We start from the raw sequence: 21,714 nt of genomic DNA on the forward strand, positions 1-21,714 counted from the left end.
ATAACGCAAACCTTACCAATAATTACATCAACTTTCATAACAGCTCCAACGTGTAATTGTGAGATGTTGGTGAGGGTGAAAGCTCGCAGGAATGTAACATTGTCATCGGAACAGCTCGAGGTGGGAATGCTCCGACCCGGCCCTTGCATGAGTGACACGCATGGCCATATTTGAGGACTTGTTTGCAAAACATCGACCAAAAACCCGTTATCTGCCGCTCCTTCGCTTCCAGTTTGTTTTCTATAATTGCCTTAAACTTTTCTGCTAAACACCATCTATCTCATTGTCAATATATCCCAGAAAATAAAGCACACATTTCCCCTGTCTCTTTCGTTTCTGCTTTTGCTAATTGCTATTGATGGAGAGAAAAAGAATGTCAGTAGTTCGTAGGACAACACAAGGTTAGTGGGCTCAAGAGAGAACAAAATCGACACAAAACAATTTCCGACGCAAACAACTATAGTACTGAACTAGATTGTAACGAAAGCCACGGTGCGCGCGTTTGTGCGCGCGTACCGACGTGCATGCGTGCGTTCGTGCATGCGTGCGTACGCGCGCCCAGGGAAAAGTGTCGGAATTGGGCGAAGAACACAAAGGAAACTTTTAAAGAGAAGGACAAACACATGAACAAAAGTGCAACCTAAGATGTATTACAAACACTGATATCTGCATATAATTAGAAATTTCGACCCAGACCAAAAAGGTGCAAGAAATGACAAGAAGAGCAGCAGAAAGCGGCAGGCATAACAGTGCACATACATTTGAAAACGATTTACCTGTGAAGTGTCGGCACAGGACGGACTGTGCATCACCATGACACCCCGGTCCTATCACTTCCAAACACAATCGCAAACATGACAGCATCAGCAAAGACCTGTGTCCCTAACACGCCTTGTTTCGCTCCTGTCCCTTCCAGACTGCAGTGCAACTCCACGTCTGCCAGCTTTTTGCGCACAACACTCGTCCAGATTAATTCCACACTCAAAAATCGTCGAGATTAATTTCACACACTCATATTGTCCACAATTGACGCCACACGCAAAATGTTCAAACCGAATCCTCTCCAGAGAAAAAGAAATCAACACATAGACAAATAGAATGCAATACGACCGAATCTGTGCTCACGTTTTATGCTGACTATAACGGTCGTCGGGACCTTGACAACCAATCGTCCAGATGATTATTTATGCTTTGTTCATTTCTTCTTCAAATCTGACCGAATCCTCTCCACAGAAAAAGAGGAATCTGTTCTCTGGCTGCTTAGCTCCTAGCAGCACGCTACGAAGTTGACTGTGTTTAGAGTATTGACGATTGTTCGCACTGTCGCACTCTGCTCAGCGTGCACGCTGGCGGCTCAATTCATGACTCATCCCACTGCCATTCACGACTCAGCACTGAATGCGGGGGCGGGGACGGGGGGTGTTCTTGGGGGAGGGGGGGAAGAATAGAATCTGTGCCCAGGGACGATGTTGACAAACGCTGTGGGAGCTTTGACAACCGAAAACTGATGAGTGTCGGACCAGGGGGATGTGGGAAAGGGGGGGGGGGGGGGGGCGTACGATAGACGGATCCTGCATCACATTTCCAAACGAAGCGTACATTTTCAGACCACAACCGAGTTGATGTCAGTGTTATTCAACAAACGTTCCGCGTTTCAATGTCACACTCCGAGTAATAGTCATTCTACAAATTGTGTTAAAATCAAGTCCCCTTCCCCTCCATTCTATCCCAAACCTCTGTGTGTGTGTGTGTGTGTGTGTGTGTGTGTGCTTGTGTGCGTGCGTGCGTGTGTGCTTGCGTGCGTGCGTGCGTGCGTGCTTGTGTGTGCTTGTGTGTGCATTTGCAAGCGTGTGTCTTGTGTGCATTCGCGCAAATCACACGATAAAACGATCGGTATCCTTGACACTTACCTTCCCGCCCCCACCCCTAATCCCCAATGCATCCCCCTCCAACCGACCCCATTATATTTTCTCCCTCCGTTCAGCAGACCACCGATGTCCCAGGCGGAGGCAGGCAGTACCGGGTGGATTTCTACCCGTTACAGCACGGACTGTTGGCAGGTGGGGTGGGGCCCATCTCAGGCGATCTGCGCTGGATACAGCACCCGGTGGCACCGCGCACAATGCACTCAGTGAAATCTACACCTACACTCTCCCACACACAACCCCGGGACCTATTGTACCCATACTGAATTTCAATCATAAGGTAAACATTTGCCTTGCGGTTTGACATTTTAAAAAAAAAGGTAAAAAGTTGTGAGGTCAGACGCACTTTACTCATCTTTCCCTCTCATACGGGATCAGCTCGTTACTCCCCCGGCTCGTTACTCCCCCTAAGGGTTAGGGTTAGCGAAGGTTATATCGCGACGGGGAAAGGGGGGAGAGGGGATAGAGCCACTTGTCAATTGTTTCTTGTTCACAAAAGCACTAATCAAAAATGTGTTCCAGGGGCTTGCAACGTAGTACAAAGGGTTAGGGTTAGGGTTAGTAACAAGCCGGGGGAGTAACAAGCAGGGGGAGTAACGAGCCGGGGGAGTAACGAGATGCTCCCTCTCATACAACCCTAAACGAACTGAATTTCAATCATAAGGTAAACATTTGCCCTGCGGTTTGACTTTTTTGTTTTTAAGTTGTGACGTCAGACGCACTATACTCAACTTTCTCTCTCATGCAACCCTAAACGTACTGAATTTCAATCATGAGGCACACGCATGCCTTGGTTTGATTTGAAAAAGATCTGTAGCGACGTAAGTTGTGAGAGAAGAGGCACTTTACTCAACAGGTACAACAGTGATCAATAACCTTTACTCTAGATTTCTCACACAATATTAAGAGATTTGTCCAGATTTGACAGAGACACTTTACTCAATACGTACCAAACTGATTACTTGCTCTACCTCTCTCACACAGCCCTAAGCCTACTTATTTTAAAATGATAAGGTAAACATTAAAAGCAACGATAATTAGGTTAACATTCAGGGCCGGACCAAATGAGTTGTAAGGGGGGGGTTCCCCCTTTTTTTTTGGGGGGGGGCAAATCAGCGAAGTGGCGAAGCCACCGGGGGCATGCTCCCCCGGAAATTTTTTGAAAAACGGTTAAAATCTGTGCAATCTGGTGCATTCTGGGCCTTGTTTTGAGGGTTAAGAGCAGCATTGTTTTGGTGCTAAAACTAGTAAAAGTCAAAGCAAAGTACATGCTTTTTCCAGGGGTGGGGTTCCGGATCCCCTGGAACCGTGAGGGGACTAAACCGCGAGGGGACACACACTTTACACACGTGTACAAAACTGATGACTAAACCCTTCCCCACTCGCACACCCCTAAACTGTCCCAAGGTAGATTGTCTGCAGTATTAACAACGGAAAACCGATCACACAAAGATAATATACACAAACTGCCCAAACTTGTACTGACCCCAGAACCAAGGATAACAAATCAAAGTTCAGTCATCACTCGAGTTCATCCAGATTTGTTCTTATTTTATTTTCCAGCTTGGTCAAATCTATCCCTTTGAAATTGAATCCTATATCAATACATGTACCAGGGCGGGGATGTAGCTCAGTCGGTAGCGCGCTGGATTTGTATCCAGTTGGCCGCTGTCAGCGTGAGTTCGTCCCCACGTTCGGCGAGAGATTTATTTCTCAGAGTCAACTTTGTGTGCAGACTCTCCTCGGTGTCCGAACACCCCCCGTGTGTACACGCAAAGCACAAGACCAAGTGCGCACGAAAAAGATCCTGTAATCCATGTCAGAGTTCGGTGGGTTATAGAAACACGAAAATACCCAGCATGCTTCCTCCGAAAACGGCGTATGGCTGCCTAAATGGCGGGGTAAAAAAACGGTCATACACGTAAAATTCCACTCGTGCAAAAAACACGAGAGTACGTGGGAGTTTCAGCCCACGAACGCAGAAGAAGATCAATACATGTACCACACACCAATTACGAATTCTCGACACTATCAACATCAAACGAAACATTCCTTTCCTCAATCTGAATATTTTCCAGCAAAGACACATTCGCTGCATACGAAGTGCATTTGGTCGTATTTTTGTATTTCTAAAATGCGCCATTGCTGTTTACAAAAGGACGAACATAAATAGCATTGTTGACATAGGACCCAAGAGGGCCTGGGAGGGGTTGAGACAAAATGAAGCTCTATAGAAGTATAGAAGTATAGAAGTATAGCGGCGCAGTAGGATGCAGCTACAGCGCAGTGCATTCAAGTATGGGCGGACACCTCGCAGCTGAAAAGCACACTTCCTCACAGCATCATTTAGCTTCAGGGCCAAACAACGCAGCCGCACAGCGGTGATTCATAATCATAATAATACTGATCTTATCAAACCCCCCATCGTAAATAACATCCGGCTGTCTTTCCTTTTTGATCTGATTTGTACACAACAACGTGTGGGAGGTTACGTACATGAAAGGAGATAGTTGCTCAGTCGGATCGGACACACCGTGGAAACTGCATCGTCTTTATATCACAATAATAATATTTTTATTGCGCACAACCTACACATCCTATTCAATACAAAATACAATCCTGTACATATTGCAGATTCAAATACATCAAAGTAAGTTAGCTATTGCAATATCAAACTATGAAGTTTACAAATCCCATACAGACAGACAGACAGACAGACAGACAGACAGACAGACGCATACAGGCGCGCGCGCACACACACACACACACACACACACACACACACACACACACGTACACACACACACACACACATACAGAACCACGCACGCACGCACACAAACAACACACACACAGATTCCGAATGCAAACATACAGACACACAGTCGCACACACACACACACACAGAACTACGCACGCACGCACGCACACAAACAACACACACACAGATTCCGAATGAAAACATAGACAAATCACACGACCAACACCTAACACTTCCCAAGTAAATAATGGTGTAAAGCAACACGGATCTGCCCCCGGCCTTTACATCGGATAAGAACATCCTTTCATGAGGGCATACACCATGAAATCATCACCTTGGTTATTTCCTGTGCACAGTAACATTTTCTGCTAAATCAGAGGGGGGCCCCGGTAGCTCAGGTGGCAGAGCACTGGACTTGTGATCGAGAGGCCGCTGGTTCGAATCCGGGCCGGGACGGACACGGGTCAACTTTATGTGCAGACCCAGAGACGGTATCCATCTCCCATGGGCCCCCGTGTCACCACAATGGCACGTTAAAGATCTTGGTCATTCTACCATAAGTGCAGATGGCTGATACCACCTAAACACGCAAACATCAAAAAGCCGTGAGGGCGTAAAACTCGAATCGTATAAACCAATTCATGTCCAATATAAGGCAATTAAGACCTGACGGACAATAAGCCCCTTAAAATTTACTCTTTTTTGTGCTAAATCAGATTCGCAGATTGGCACAAGTGTCAGTTACAAAAATGAATTTACCCTTAATTTAAAAATTCCCATGTTGCCCTGAAAGCAGCCTAATCAGTCTGGGCTTTGTGTTGGTATGCGTACAAGTGGAAGGATGTTCTTATGTCATGTAAGAGCCTGGAGGGAACTTTTGTGATTTTTACAGGAGGGTTTGCATGCACAGGAAGGAAGGTGCCTTTAACGAAGTACTAAAAAGGTCAGGCAATCGGATAGTTATAATACATGTTAGCAGCAATCACAGAAATTCACGCTTAAATCGCTGAAGTAAGATTTTATTGTTTTATTGTGCATGCGTGAGAGACAAGACCATCCATGTGATAAATAAACCATCTCTTCACACTGTGTATATCATGGCAATAAGGTCGGGTCAAAATACACACTCTGGCAGGGACTTAACTTTCTACTGCTCGTGATGACAAAGTCAACGAGACAAACTTTATTCTCGAAACACTTTTGCGCTTTCTGTTTATAAAAAAAAAAAATTTTAATTTAAAATTAAAAAACCCAGAATATTGAGAACTTACACGTGGCGCTATAATTACTTTTGTGGCGTCTTTTTACATTTAGTCAAGTTTTGACTAAATGTTTTAACGTAGAGGGGGGAATCGAGACGAGGGTGTGGTGTATGTGTGTGTGTGTGTGTGTGTGTCTGTCTGTCTGTCTGTGTGTGTGTGTGTGTGTGTGTGTGTGTGTGTGTGTGTGTCTGTCTGTCTGTCTGTCTGTCTGTCTGTGTGTGTGTGTGTAGAGCGATTCAGACTAAACTACTGGACCGATCTTTATGAAATTTGACATGAGAGTTCCTGGGAATCTTCTTCTTCTTCTTCTTGGCGTTCGCAGAGGTTACACAATCAGTCCAGCACTGGTGATAAATGTTGTCGTTTTCTCCAACTCCTGTCGACTGCCGTATAGTTTGGTCTGCAAGGGAGTTGGTGACGGCCACACTTCTTTTCGTTCCTCATCTAGTAAGGGACATCGCTGTAAGATGTGTTCCGCTGTTTGGTCCTCTTGACCGCAGGCACAGGTTGGTGATGGCGCCAGCTTGAACTTTCGGTTCATGTGAGCATTGAGCCTGTTGTGGCCAGTACGCAGCCTGATGAGGTTGACTTGCTGCTCTCTGGACATTGTGTGGTAGTCATCTCTGTTTGTCCATGGCCTCATCAATGCCTTGATGATTGTCTTCTGCTCACTAAAGCTGACACTGTTTTCAGGTTGGTCTTCCACGGCTCCTTCTTTTGCCAGCTCATCTGCCCTTTCATTTCCTGGTATCCCACAGTGTGCTGGTATCCACTGGAGGACAACTCTTCTGGTTTGTCTTACTTACTTACTTAGGCCATTATGAACCCCCGGGGGAGCATAGGCCATCGACGACAATTCTCCATCCGACACGGTCCTGGGCTGCCCTTTCGATCTGGCTCCAGGTCTTCCCCTGCCTGTTGATCTCTGCTTCAGTGTCTCGTCTCCAGCTGTTGCGCGGCCGGCCTCTCTTCCTTTTCCCTTGTGGATTCCACTTCAGGGCTTGCCTCGTGATACTGGATGCTGGCTTTCTCAGGGTGTGCCCTATCCAGCCCCATTTCCTCCGGAGAATTTGCTGCGCCGCTGGTTTCTGGTCAGCTCTCTGCCAAAGGTCTTCATTTCGGATTCTGTCCGTCCATCTGATGTTTAGGATGCGCCTCAAGCAGGTGTTGACAAAGATTTGGATCTTTCCCAGCATGGTCTCTGTTGTCCTCCATGTCTCACACCCATAGAGAAGAACAGACTTGACATTTGAATTGAAGATTCGAAGCTTCGTCCTTTGGCTAATCTCCTTGGAACTCCAGATCTTCTTTAGCATGACAAAGGCTCCCCGTGCTTTCCCAATCCTTGCTTTGACGTCCCTGTCCGAGCCTCCTTGTCCGTCAATGATGCTCCCCAGGTAAACAAAGGACTCCACTTCCTTGATGGGCTCCCCATTGATCATCACCGGATTGTCGGCTGTGGTGTTGGTCTTAATCAATTCGGTTTTCCTCTTGTTGATCTTGAGTCCTACACCGGCTGATATTGTCTCCAGGTGAGTAGTCTTGTCTTGCATTTGGGCATGGTTGTGGGAAAGGAGGGCAAGATCATCCGCAAAGTCGAGGTCTTCCAGTTGATCAAAGAGTGTCCATTGTATCCCATTTCTCCTGCCTGCTGTTATGGTCTTCATGATCCAGTCGATAGCCAGAAGAAATAGGAATGGTGACAGTATACATCCTTGTCGTACCCCCGTTTTCACCTCAAAACTGTCGGATAGCTGGCCAGCATGTGCGACTCTACACTTCATATCCTGGTAGGTGCCCCGGATGAGGGAGATGAATTTCTCTGGAATGCCGTAGTGCCGCATGAGTTTCCACAGTGACTCTCTGTCCACGCTGTCGAAGGCTTTCTCATAATCAATGAAGTTGATGTATAGAGGAGACTTCCACTCCAGCGACTGCTCCACTATGATGCGTAAACTGGCAATCTGGTCAGGACAGGATCTGTTCTTCCTGAAACCTGCCTGTTCATCCCTGAGCTTGGTGTCAACTGCCTCCTTCATTCTATCCAAAAGGATTCGGTTGAGAACCTTCCCTGGCACGGACAGCAGCATGATCCCTCGGTAGTTTCTTGGATATTTGTCGTTGATGCTTCTGTAACGTAGTCTTTTTCTAGGCAGGGGTGTTGACCCTACGCAAACCATTTTAGACTCATGGGGGAGCTGGTCTAGCTTAGTCTGACCTCTATCCTTTGACCTGTCCAGCATGGGTGGCCCTACCAGGAGCATTTGCTCCGGCTGGCATAGCTCTCCGGGTTATCGAGATACTCAAGCCCCCACCCCACGACAAGGAGTAGACCGTGTGGGGGTTCTGGTTTGTCTGACCATCTGTAATGCTTTGGCCAGCTGTGGGAGTTTGTCGTTCTCTAGGGCCTGAAGGACTGAAAGGGCGTCCGAGAGGAAGACAACTTGGTAGCAAGGGTCTGCGGAGTCCTGAACGAAGGAGGCGGCCTGCATGAGAGCTTCTGCTTCTGCTTTATAGTTTGTGCAGTGTTTGCCAGTGGCAACGCTGGATGTAGCTGTATGTCCCCCAGGGAACTGGATGAGAATGCCTGCACCTCCATTGAGCACGGCGTTAGTTGCTGATCCATCGGTGTATACATGGATCCACGCCTCTTTTGGGTACTGTTCGTCGATCAGGGCTAAGGTGAGTGCCTGTCGAGCTGTGTCATTCTGATCTTCTCCTGAGGTAACATGTGGAACACTGGTGCAGATCTGGATGCCTGGTTTCTCTGTTGCCTTGGGGGTTTCCTCTTCTTCTTGATCTGGTGGAGTGTTCTGTGGAAGGACTACCCTGTACTGTCGAGAAAGTCTCTTGCTCTCGTGTACAAAACTGCTCCGTTTAAGCCGGTTCTTGGTGAAGTTGCTCAGTCTGTGCTTCATGGGGTGGTCGGGTAGGCACTTGAGCTTCTCGGCCTGTACCATAGTCTTGGCTTCTCTTCTCTGACAGAGGGGTTGGATGGTGGTAAGCTTCTCCATTTCCTTGATGGGCGTGGATTTCATTGCACCGGTGATGAGTCGGAGGGCCTGGTTTTGCACACGGTCAAGGGTCTGCAGGTTTGTCTTGGCTGAGGTTGACCACGCTGTGGAGCCGTACTCGAGGTGGGGTCTGATTGTTCCCTGGTATACTGTCTTCAGTATCTTCTCGTTCGCTCCCCAGGTGGTACCTGCCAGCTTCCTGAGTATGGCTAGCTTGCGCCGGGCCTTCGTCTCTGCCTGTGCAATGTGTGGTTTCCAGGTCTGCCGTCTATCAAAGGTGACACCAAGGTACGTTGCTTCTTCATCCTCTCTCAGAGGAGTTCCACCAAGCCTAATGGTTCCGGCTTTCTGCTTTGGCGACAGTGTGAATAAGGTGGTGGAGGATTTCTCCTTGTTGATGGAGACGCACCAATCTTCTGCCCATGCGTTCAGCCTATCTGCCGCTTGCTGCATTCTGTAGGTGGCAGTACTTGCGTGCTCCTCCTTGCACCAGATCACAAGGTCGTCTGCGTAGAGAGCAGCTTTGATCCCCTTGGGCATCTCAGACACCAGATCGTCGATGAAGAGAAGGAAGAGTGTGGGGGAGAGGACTCCGCCCTGAGGGACGCCATGACGAAGGAGGAACTTCTTGCTTTTGGTCTGGTCGACGTTAACTCTTGCCCTGCGGTTATAGAGGTAAGAGCGAATCCACTGGTACATGTTGCTGGACACGCCTTTCCTCAGCAGTTTTACAAGGAGTCCATCTTTCCAGACCTTGTCAAAGGCCTTCTGAAGATCTATACAGGTGACGAAGACCAGCTTCTGTTCCTGAAAGGCATCTTCAACTTCTTGCGCCAGGTAAGTGACCTGATCTTCAGTGCTGCGGAACTGTCGGAATCCAGTTTGTTCAGGGGCGAGGAGGTTCCTGGATTCCAGGTACCACCTGAGGCGCTCGTTCACAATTCTCTCCAGGGTCTTCACAACACAGCTGGTGAGGCTGATTGGGCGATAGCTGGTGGCCTTCTTTGGATCCTTCCCTTTTTTTAAGATGGGGAACCGACAAGGAATAAGATGAAATTGTTTTTAAATCGATTTCGGAAATTTAATTTTGATCATAATTTTTATATTTTTTATTTTCAGAGCTTGTTTTTAATCCAAATATAACATATTTATATGTTTTTGGAATCAGAACATGATAAAAAATAAGACGAACGTAAATTTGGATCGTTTTATAAATTTTTATTTTTTTTTACAATTTTCAGATTTTTCATGACCAAAGTCATCAATTAATTTTCAAGCCTACATGCTGAAATGCAATACCGAAGTCCGGCCTTCGTCGAAGATTTCTTGGCCCAAATGTCAATCAATTTGATTGAAAAATGAAGGTGTGACAGAGCCGCCTCAACTTTTACAAAAAGCCGGATATGACGTCATAAAAGACATTTATCGAAAAAATGAAAAAAACGTCTGGGGATATCATACCCAGGAACTCTCATGTAAAATTTAATAAAGATCGGTCCAGTAGTTTACTCTGAATCGCTCTACACACACACACGCACAGACACACACACAGACACACACACAGACACACACACAGACACACAAACAGACACAGACACAGACACACACACACATACACCACGACCCTCGTCTCGATTCCCCCTCTATGTTAAAACATTTAGTCAAAACTTGACTAAATGTAAAAAGGAGAGCGCCGTAGCTTCACACAAGCGACAAACACAACAGTAGCGAACCCTTGCAGGTAGGAGGGGGTAGGGGGGGTGATGTGTGGGGGAGGGAGCAATGGGAGGGGGGAGGGGAGGAAGCCCTATGTCGCCACTTCAAGAGAAAAATCTTCAACTTTTTAATATGACAAAGAGACTGACTTGAGTTTCATTTTTATACAAAAAAGACAGGCACAATGTCTGGTCTTACAACGTGTCCGCAGACAAATTAATTTGATACAATATGAAATATACGCGACAGTGGGTTTTTTTTTTTTTAAATATACAGAGAAGAAAAAGAAATGGAATACAACCAGCATAAAAGGTCGCAGAACTTGGTTTAAGCGTGTTTTTATTAATTTCTTGTATACGTGTTATATACAGTAACAACATTACTTACAGGATTACAACCAATAGTTCTTCACTGCAACGCAATAGTAAACAAGTCGCGTAAGGCGAAAATACAATATTTAGTCAAGTAGCTGTCGAACTCACAGAATGAAACTGAACGCAATGCCATTTTTCAGCAAGACCGTATACTCGTAGCATCGTCAGTCCACCGCTCATGGCAAAGGCAGTGAAATTGACAAGAAGAGCGGGGTAGTAGTTGCGCTAAGAAGGATAGCACGCTTTTCTGTACCTCTCTTTGTTTTAACTTTCTGAGCGTGTTTTTAATCCAAACATATCATATCTATATGTTTTTTGGAATCAGGAACCGACAAGGAATAAGATGAAAGTGTTTTTAAATTGATTTGGACAATTTAATTTTGATAATAATTTTTATATATTTAATTTTCAGAGCTTGTTTTTAATCCGAATATAACATATTTATATGTTTTTGGAATCAGCAAATGATGGAGAATAAGATAAACGTAAATTTGGATCGTTTTATAAATTTTTAATTTTTTTGCAATTTTCAGATTTTTAATGACCAAAGTCATAATTAATTTTTAAGCCACCAAGCTGAAATGCAATACCGAAGTCCGGGCTTCGTCGAATATTACTTGACCAAAATTTGAACCAATTTGGTTGAAAAATGAGGGCGTGACAGTGCCGCCTCAACTTTCACGAAAAGCCGGATATGACGTCATCAAAGACATTTATCAAAAAAATGAAAAAAACGTTCGGGGATTTCATACCCAGGAACTCTCATGTCAAATTTCATAAAGATCGGTCCAGTAGTTTAGTCTGAATCGCTCTACACACACACACACACACACACACACAGACACACACACACACACACATACACCACGACCCTCGTCTCGATTCCCCCCTCTACGTTAAAATATTTAGTCAAAACTTGACTAGATATAATAAACAAGTCGCGTAAGGCGAAAATACAATATTTAGTCAAGTAGCTGAGGCTCACAGAATGAAACTGAACGCAACGCAAAGCAGCAAGACCGTATACTCGTAGCATCGTCACTCCACCGCCCGTGGCAAAGGCAGTGCCCGTGGAATTGACAAGAAGAGCGGGATATTCGTTGCGCTGAGAAGGATAGCACGCTTTTCTGTACCTCTCTTCGTTTTAACTTTCTGAGCGTGTTTTTAATCCAAACATATCATATCTATATGTTTTTGGAATCAGGAACCGACAAGGAATAAGATGAAAGTGTTTTTAAAACGATTTCGAAAAAAAAAAATTTGATAATAATTTTTATATATTTAATTTTCAGAGCTTGTTTTTAATCCGAATATAACATATTTATATGTTTTTGGAATCAGCAAATGATGGAGAATAAGATAAACGTAAATTTGGATCGTTTTATAAATTTTTAATTTTTTTTACAATTTTCCGATTTTTAATGACCAAAGTCATTAATTAATTTTTAAGCCACCAAGCTGAAATGCAATACCGAAGTCCGGGCTTCGTCGAAGATTACTTGACCAAAATTTCAACCAATTTGGTTGAAAAATGAGGGCGTGACAGTGCCGCCTCAACTTTCACGAAAAGCCGGATATGACGTCATCAAAGACATTTATCAAAAAAATGAAAAAAACGTTCGGGGATTTCATACCCAGGAACTCTCATGTCAAATTTCATAAAGATCGGTCCAGTAGTTTAGTCTGAATCGCTCTACACACACACACACACACACACACACACACGCACAGACAGACACACATACACCATACCCTCGTTTCGATTCCCCCTCGATGTTAAAATATTTAGTCAAAACTTGACTAAATATAAAAAACAAGTCGCGTAAGGCGAAAATACAATATTTAGTCAAGTAGCTGTCGAACTCACAGAATGAAACTGAACGCAATGCCATTTTTCAGCAAGACCGTATACTCGTAGCATCGTCAGTCCACCGCTCATAGCAAAGGCAGTGAAATTGACAAGAAGAGCGGGGTAGTAGTTGCGCTAAGAAGGATAGCACGCTTTTCTGTACCTCTCTTTGTTTTAACTTTCTGAGCGTGTTTTTAATCCAAACATATCATATCTATATGTTTTTGGAATCAGGAACCGACAAGGAATAAGATGAAAGTGTTTTTAAATTGATTTGGACAATTTAATTTTGATAATAATTTTTATATATTTAATTTTCAGAGCTTGTTTTTAATCCGAATATAACATATTTATATGTTTTTGGAATCAGCAAATGATGGAGAATAAGATAAACGTAAATTTGGATCGTTTTATAAATTTTTATTTTTTTTTACAATTTTCAGATTCTTAATGACCAAAGTCATTAATTAATTTTTAAGCCACCAAGCTGAAATGCAATACCGAAGTCCGGGCTTCGTCGAAGATTACTTGACCAAAATTTCAACCAATTTGGTTGAAAAATGAGGGCGTGACAGTGCCGCCTCAACTTTCACGAAAAGCCGGATATGACGTCATCAAAGACATTTATCAAAAAAATGAAAAAAACGTTCGGGGATTTCATACCCAGGAACTCTCATGTCAAATTTCATAAAGATCGGTCCAGTAGTTTAGTCTGAATCGCTCTACACACACACACACACGCACACACGCACATACACCACGACCCTCGTTTCGATTCCCCCTCGATGTTAAAATATTTAGTCAAAACTTGACTAAATATAAACAAGTCGCGTAAGGCGAAAATACAATATTTAGTCAAGTAGCTGTCGAACTCACAGAATGAAACTGAACGCAACGCAACGCAGCAAGACCGTATACTCGTAGCATCGTCACTCCACCGCCCGTGGCAAAGGCAGTGCACGTGGAATTGACAAGAAGAGCGGGGTATTCGTTGCGCTGAGAAGGATAGCACGCTTTTCTGTACCTCTCTTCGTTTTAACTTTCTGAGCGTGTTTTTAATCCAAACATATCATATCTATATATTTTTGGAATCAGGAACCGACAAGGAATAAGATGAAAGTGTTTTTAAATTGATTTCGAAAAAAAAAATTGATAATAATTTTTATATATTTAATTTTTAGAGCTTGTTTTTAATTCGAATATAACATATTGATATGTTTTTGGAATCAGCAAATGATGGCGAATAAGATAAACGTAAATTTGGATCGTTTTATAAATTTTTATTTTTTTTTACAATTTTCAGATTTTTAATGACCAAAGTCATAAATTAATTTTTAAGCCACCAAGCTGAAATGCAATACCGAACCCCGGGCTTCGTCGAAGAGTACTTGACCAAAATTTCAACCAATTTGGTTGAAAAATGAGGGCGTGACAGTGCCGCCTCAACTTTCACGAAAAGCCGGATATGACGTCATCAAAGACATTTATCAAAAAAATGAAAAAAACGTTCGGGGATTTCATACCCAGGAACTCTCATGTCAAATTTCATAAAGATCGGTCCAGTAGTTTAGTCTGAATCGCTCTACACACACACACACACGCACACACACACACACATACACCACGACCCTCGTTTCGATTCCCCCTCGATGTTAAAATATTTAGTCAAAACTTGACTAAATATAAAAAGCACAAATCAAAGAAGAGAAGAAAACAAACAAAGGTAATGCAACACAAGCACCATGCAGAACGACCACAAACATACGAACAGAGAGAGAGAGAGAGAGAGAGAGAGAGAGAGAGAGAGAGAGAGAGAGAGAGAGAGAGACAGAGACAGAGACAGAGAGAGACAGAGACAGAGGGAGACAGAGAGAGAGAGACACACAGAGAGAGAGACAGAGAGAGAGACAGAGACACAGAGAGAGAGACAGACAGACAGAGAGAGAGACAGAGAGAGAGACAGAGAGAGACAGATAGAGATAGAGAGAGAGAGAGAGAGAGAGAGAGAGAGAGAGAGAGTACGCGTGTGCTTGCGTGCGCGCGTTTGCTCCATTTTTCACAGATGAGCAGGAGGGTTTACCAACGTTTAATTTAACCATTCAGAATCCATCCAAAATAGCCTCGTGACAAAAAAACGCAGCACAGACCCTTTCATCACAACTTCTCTCTCCCTCAAAATGTCGTAGTCTCGACATCCCACAAGGTATCCCGGTCCTCTCCCCACGCGCACAGACAGACCGACACGCGGACGCCGAGCCCCTACCCCTTTATCAGTCACCCGACCCCTTAGCGGGAGTACGTGGCTCCGAGACGGGTGGATTGGACTGGGGTACTGGCAGACGACAAAACAATAAATCACCCACCCGACGTGCCCGTCTTCCCTTGTTGTCTGTCCGCCTTTAAAAGGCACAGTCCTTCCTGTGAAAACTGTGCAGTTCGTCATCTCAGATTCTCAGAATCTTATACAAGGGATAAGAACATCCTTCCACTTGTCCAACATACAATTCTTACTGATACTTCTATACTGTTTATCTTACGCATATGTACAATTGATGGTTAAACACGTTTTGTTAAGGAGGAGCATGCTTGCGCGTGTGTGCTGTTGTGGGTTTTGTGTGGGGAATGTATGCGGGCGTGCGTGAGCGTGTGTGTGACTGAGATTGCAAGCGATGTTTGGAAGGGCGTGTATGGATTGATTGATTGTACTCTGGCCAAAACATGTCCCTAGTGTACTGCACATGGTTGAAATAAAGTCTTATGTCTTATGTCTTATGTCTTACCTTTTCATATATGAATTAATTTCTTAACTGACCTCAGTAGCAATCGCGTGCCGATTTGCAGCTTGTATAAGGGGCAGAATATACCTGCGCAATGTCAGCGGCACAGACGACGCACTGCAGATTATACCAGCCCGCTGCACGTTGCGTGAAAAGAAAGCAGGCCAAGTACTCGTCATAATCCCTATCGCAGCATCAATAATATAAGTGCGTCGTCTGTGCCGCTGACTCTGCGAAGGTATATTCTGCCCTTAAGATGGTGGGTTTGTGACGCGTTGGCCATTATGCGGCCGCCCGAGTGATCTTTTTCTGGGGCTCTGGCACTAGAAAAATACTAACTCTATAATATATAACAGGAAGCTTGCAGGCTGTTGATTTTTGGCATATGATCAAGTGGAGGGATGTTCTTATCCCACGTGAAAGCGTGGCCAGACCTGAGATGGTGAGTTGGGCTGTTTTCACGGGAAGATATGTGTCTTTAACGTGCGCAGGGGTTGCGAGGTCTTTGATTTATATTTCTTTTTCATGAGAGGTTTCCGTGTTTTTATGGGTTGCCTCAAGACCGTCCCTCGTTTTATGGGAGATGGCGTAAAACTGATTTCATTCTGCTGCTTTGTAACGGCCGTCTTTATGTTAAAGGCGCTGGTGTCTGGGTCACCGACGCGACGTTTTAACTACAAGCATCCCCCTCCCTCTCTCTCTCTCTCAGTCTCCCCTCCCCCCCACCCACCCATCCACCGCCGCCGCTTCCAACTATCTCATCCACTGTCATCCTGTATTATGAAGTTCATTCAGCTTGTGTTTTTACATTTAGTCAAGTTTTGACTAAATGTTTTAACATAGAGGGGGGAATCGAAACGAGGGTCGTGGTGTATGTGTGTGTGTGTGTGTGTGTGTGTGTGTGTGTGTGTGTGTGTGTGTGTGTGTGTGTGTGTGTGTGTGTGTGTGTGTGTGTGTGTGTGTGTGTGTGTAGAGCGATTCAGAGTAAACTACTGGACCGATCTTTATGAAATTTTTCATGAGAGTTCCTGGGTATGATATCCCCAGACGTTTTTTTCATTTTTTCGATAAATGTCTTTGATGACGTCATATCCGGCATTTTGTAAAAGTTGAGGCGGCACTGTCACACCCTCATTTTTCAATTAAATTGATTGAAATTTTGGCCAAGCAATCTTCGACGAAGGCCGGACTTTGGTATTGCATTTCAGCTTGGAGGCTTAAAATTTAATTAATGACTTTGGTCATTAAAAATCTGAAAATTGTAATTAAAATTATTTTTTTATAAAACGATCCAAAATTACGTTTATCGTATTCTTCATCATTTTCTGATTCCAAAAACATATAAATATGTTATATTCGGATTAAAAACAAGCTCTGAAAATTAAAAATATAAAAATTATGATCAAAATTAAATTTCCGAAATCGATTTAAAAACAATTTCATCTTATTTCTTGTCCGTTCCTGATTTCAAAAACATATAGATATGATATGTTTGGATTAAAAACACGTTCAGAGAGTTAAAAAGAATAGAGATATAGAAAAGCGTGCTATCCTCCTCAGCGCTACCGCTACCGCGCTTTTCTGGATTGTTAATTTCACTGCCTTTGCCACCAGCGGTGGACAGACGATGCTACGAGTGTACGGTCTTGCAAAAAAAATGCAATGCGTTCAGTTTCATTCTGCGAGTTCGACTGAGATTGACTAAATGTTGTATTTTCGCCTTACGCGACTTGTTTAAATTATTGAGCTGTTTCTGCCCAACAGGGTGACGCTTTACGATATACTGTATATTCAAGGAGGACGGGGGATGGGGGGGGGGGGGGCGGCTAAACAATTTCTCACCGTACCTGTTAAGTGACTCTCTGTTTCAATGGTAATGTTTAAAGCAACACATTTTGTGTGAATTCTTTTCAAGAACCAAAAGGTTGGGTTAAAAAATCTCGTACCTCCAATGTGGATTATATATAAATTACAAAGGTGTCAGCTACCCAACCCCAACCTAAAGGACACAAAGAGAGAGAGAGAGAGAGAGAGAGAGAGAGAGAGAGAGAGAGAGAGAGAGAGAGAGAGAGAGACAGAGACAGAGAGAGACAGAGACAGAGAGAGACAGAGAGAGAGAGACAGAGAGACAGAGACAGAGAGACAGAGAGAGACAGAGACAGAGACAGAGAGAGAGAGAGAGAGAGACAGAGAGAGACAGGGAGAAAGAGAGAGAGAGAGAGAGAGAGAGAGAGAGAGAGAGAGAGAGAGAGAGCCGGAGCCGGAGCCGAGAGTCAGAAAGAGTAAGAAAGAGACACAGAGAGATGATATACACACATGCACGCACACAGACCGACGCACAGACTGATAGAAAAATAAGAATATTGACAGAGAGTGAGCATTTTAAAATACGTTGAAATCTTACCTGCAAGTTAAAAAAGTTTTTTTTTAAATCGAGCTGCAGGTGTTACACAGATGACAACTATTAAGAAAACTCTTCATTCCACACACACAGTCAAACTATAATCCAAAGGACGATCATACCAGGATGAACGCGTGAAGCCTTTTTACGACCGTGTGCCACGAGGGCATTCCGCCGAGTTAAATAGTGCAGTTGTTGCACCGCACATAAATCAGTGACCTACTTTTCAGTGTCATCTCGAAGACACAGTCCTTCCGGTGAAAAGTTAGGCTTACCATCTCCGATCTAGCAAGGCTATATGTGATAAGAACAGCCCTCCATTTGAACATAATTATATCAACAGAATCAAAAAACAAAAAAAGTAGGTTGTTGGAACGTTTGTTATTGACAAAACAATACATTCACAAATATATCGACCCAACGGTCTTTTGTTGCTACTGGTGTATATGCCTTGCCGTGGCGTAGCAGCTTGCGTGCCCTGATGATCCAAAGAGCTATGCCGGCCGGAGCCTTCATAGTGCTCCTGGCAGGTGTAACCACGCCGGACAGGTCTGAGGTGAATGGGGCCAGACTAAGTATACACCCTGGCCCTCCAGGTTGGGGGTTGTGCGAAGGGCTAACAACTCATCCATGGAAAAAAAAGTACTCGTTACAGAAACGTCAACAAGAGATACAAGGAACATTTCGGCCCTGGGAGAAGATGGATCTCCAGCTGGAGAGCTTATGAAGCACGGTGGCGAAAGCCAGATGCCTCTGGAAACCACCGAGCCGACGACCATCTATCCCAGGCAAAGTGTTCAATCGGGTGCTACTGAATAGACTGAAAGACGCTGTCGATCCACAGCTGCGGGACCATCAAGCAGGATTCCGAAAAGACAGGTCATGCACGGACCAGATAGCAACGCTGCGCATCATCCTCGAACAGTCACAGGAATGGAACTCGTCTCTTTATGTCAACTTTATTGACTACGAGAAAGCGTTTGACAGCGTTGACCGACAAAGCCTCTGGAAACTGCTGAGACATCATGGAGTGCCGGAAAAGATCACCAACATCATCAGGAACTCACACGAGGGTTTGACCTGCAGAGTAGTCCACGGCTGTCAACTAACAGATGCCTTCCAAGTGAGCACAGGCGTGAGACAAGTATGTCTACTATCGCCTTTCCTGTTCCTACTTGTGATTGACTGGGTGATGAAGGCATCCACAGCCCAGAAGCGGAACGGAATCCAGTGGACACTCTGGACACAGTTGGATGACCTGGACTTTGCAGATGACGTGGCCCTTCTTTCCCATACCCAACAACAAATGCAGGAGAAGACCAGCACTGTGGCCAACAACTCAGCTCGATTTGGCCTCAACATCCACAAGGGGAAGAGCAAGGTCCTTAGGACCAACGCAGCAGCCAACACGACCCCCATCACGCTGGATGGTGAAGCACTGCAAGAGGTAGACAATTTCACCTATTTCGGAAGCATTGTCGACAAGCAGGGTGGCACGGACGTTGATGTTAGAGTCCGGATTGGCAAAGCAAGAGCAGCTTTCCTTCAACTGAAGAACGTATGGGCATCAGCAGACCTGAGCATCAACACCAAGCTCAGGATTTTCAACACCACGGTGAAGTCAGTCTTGCTGTATGGAGCCGAAACCTGGAGAACTACAGTTGCCATCACAAGAAAAATCCAGACCTTCATTAACACCTGCCTCAGAAGAATCCTCCGAATTCGCTGGCCTGACACCATCAGCAACAAAGACCTTTGGCAGCGAACAAAACAGTTATCCGTAGAACAGGACATTCTGCAAAGACGCTTCCGGTGGATTGGCCACACACTCCGCAAGACGACAACCAGCATCACGCGACAGGCCCTCACATGGAACCCGCAGGGCAAGAGGAGACGAGGCCGGCCGAGAAACACCTGGCGTCGTGACTTGGAGGCAGAGGTGAAACACATCGGCTACACCTGGAGACAACTGGAGAGATTGGCCCAGGATCGGAGTGCCTGGCGAGCTCTTGTTGGCGGCCTATGCCCCGGACGGGGTCAAAGGCATACAATGAAAAATGAACGGTCTTTTAAGTGCACAGACAAACAATAACGAAAACTTATCTGGCTGATTTTTTTCTTCCGCCTGCCACGAAGCCGCAAGCGAATGAATCAGAAATTAAAGAATAATTTAATAATCTCTCTCTCTCTCTCTCTCTCTCTCTCTCTCTCTCTCTCTCTCTCTCTCTCTCTCTCTCTCTCTCTCTCTCTCTCTCTCTCTCTCTCTCTCTAGCTCTCTCTCTAGCTCTCTCTCTAACTCTCTCTCTCTCTCTCTCTCTCTCTCTCTCTCTCTCTCATATACTTTAATTTCTAATATTATATATATTTTTTCATATATATACCAACAGTCAACATCCTGCGTACTTCCTGTGCAAAGTAAGAATTTTTGTATGAATAATTATTCACAAAAAGCAACTGTGTCCGCTGAGAAATTAAATCATCAACAATTCTAACTGTCCACCGAGAGCACCCAGGATGTTCATTTCTGGCAAGTGTCCAAGTTGAAATCAGGGAAGACGCTAATATTGTTTCAAACTGGTACACAAACTTATATGTTGAAAACTATCCAGAAAAAAAAAGAGGTAGGCTGGTCATTGGAACCAGTATGGAGTCCAACTCAGAGTACTGGTTTTGTTGTTTTACCTGCGAAAAAAACCCGGTAGTTCTAAAAATCAACCGGTAGGTTATACCGGCAGCCAATTATTTTCCGGTATTTTCTCATAATAAACCGGTTAACGCCAATTTGTTTGTTTGTTTTTTTGCTTAACGCCCAGCCGACCACAAAGGGCCATATCAGGGCGGTGCTGCTTTGACATATAACGTGCGCCACACACAAGACAGAAGTCGCAGCACAGGCTTCATGTCTCACCCAGTCACATTATTCTGACACCGGACCAACCAGTCCTAGCACTAACCCCATAATGCCAGACGCCAGGCGGAGCAGCCACTAGATTGCCAATTTTAAAGTCTTAGGTATGACCCGGCCGGGGTTCGAACCCACGACCTCCCGATCACGGGGCGGACGCCTTACCACTAGGCCAACCGTGCCGGTTTGTTAACGCCAATACTGGGAATACTTATTCAAAGTAAAAGCTTGAGCAGGTCTGAGATAGGTCGCAGAGCTGTTTTCACAAGAAGGACTGTGCTAGTATTGCACACTCTGCATTGCACTTCTACGGCGATTACATTTATCACGCCCGTCTGTGTGCCAGTGTGATTAAAGAGAAAAGAGATAATTTACGACAAACGTTGAACTCATTACTCTCGACCTTTCAAGGACACTGCAAAGTGTTTTAAAGATACCGTCCTCTGCGTGTAAACGACACCAAAGATATGGCCAGGTTATTTCATTGCATAATTAAAAAAAATTCACTTGGACACATATTAAAACAAGTCGCGTAAGGCGAAATTACTACATTTAGTCAAGCTGTGGAACTCACAGAATGAAACTGAACGCACTGCATTTTTTCACAGTGACCGTAGTCCGCCTGTACAAAAGGCAGTGAAATTGACGAGCCTGTTTAGCGCGGTAGTGGTTTCGCTGTGCTGCATAGCACGCTTTTCTGTACCTCTCTTCGCTTTAACTTTCTAAGCGT

At 44.6% G+C, this 21,714-nt stretch overlaps 1 protein-coding gene and 1 non-coding gene across 4 annotated transcripts in view; one reads left to right on the forward strand and one right to left on the reverse strand.

Moving 5' to 3' along the window:
• The window catches only part of LOC138953913 (probable G-protein coupled receptor No18), an 88,943-nt gene that overhangs the window by 17,093 nt on the left and 50,136 nt on the right, over positions 1 to 21,714 (reverse strand). The gene's annotated exons all lie outside the window — the stretch shown is intronic.
• Trnat-ugu (transfer RNA threonine (anticodon UGU)) lies at positions 5,070 to 5,142 on the forward strand. Its single transcript has one exon. It is a non-coding gene; the product is annotated as a tRNA-Thr (tRNA).

The sequence above is a fragment of the Littorina saxatilis genome, linkage group LG17 (assembly GCF_037325665.1).
Source record: "Littorina saxatilis isolate snail1 linkage group LG17, US_GU_Lsax_2.0, whole genome shotgun sequence".
Lineage (NCBI taxonomy): Eukaryota > Metazoa > Mollusca > Gastropoda > Littorinimorpha > Littorinidae > Littorina > Littorina saxatilis.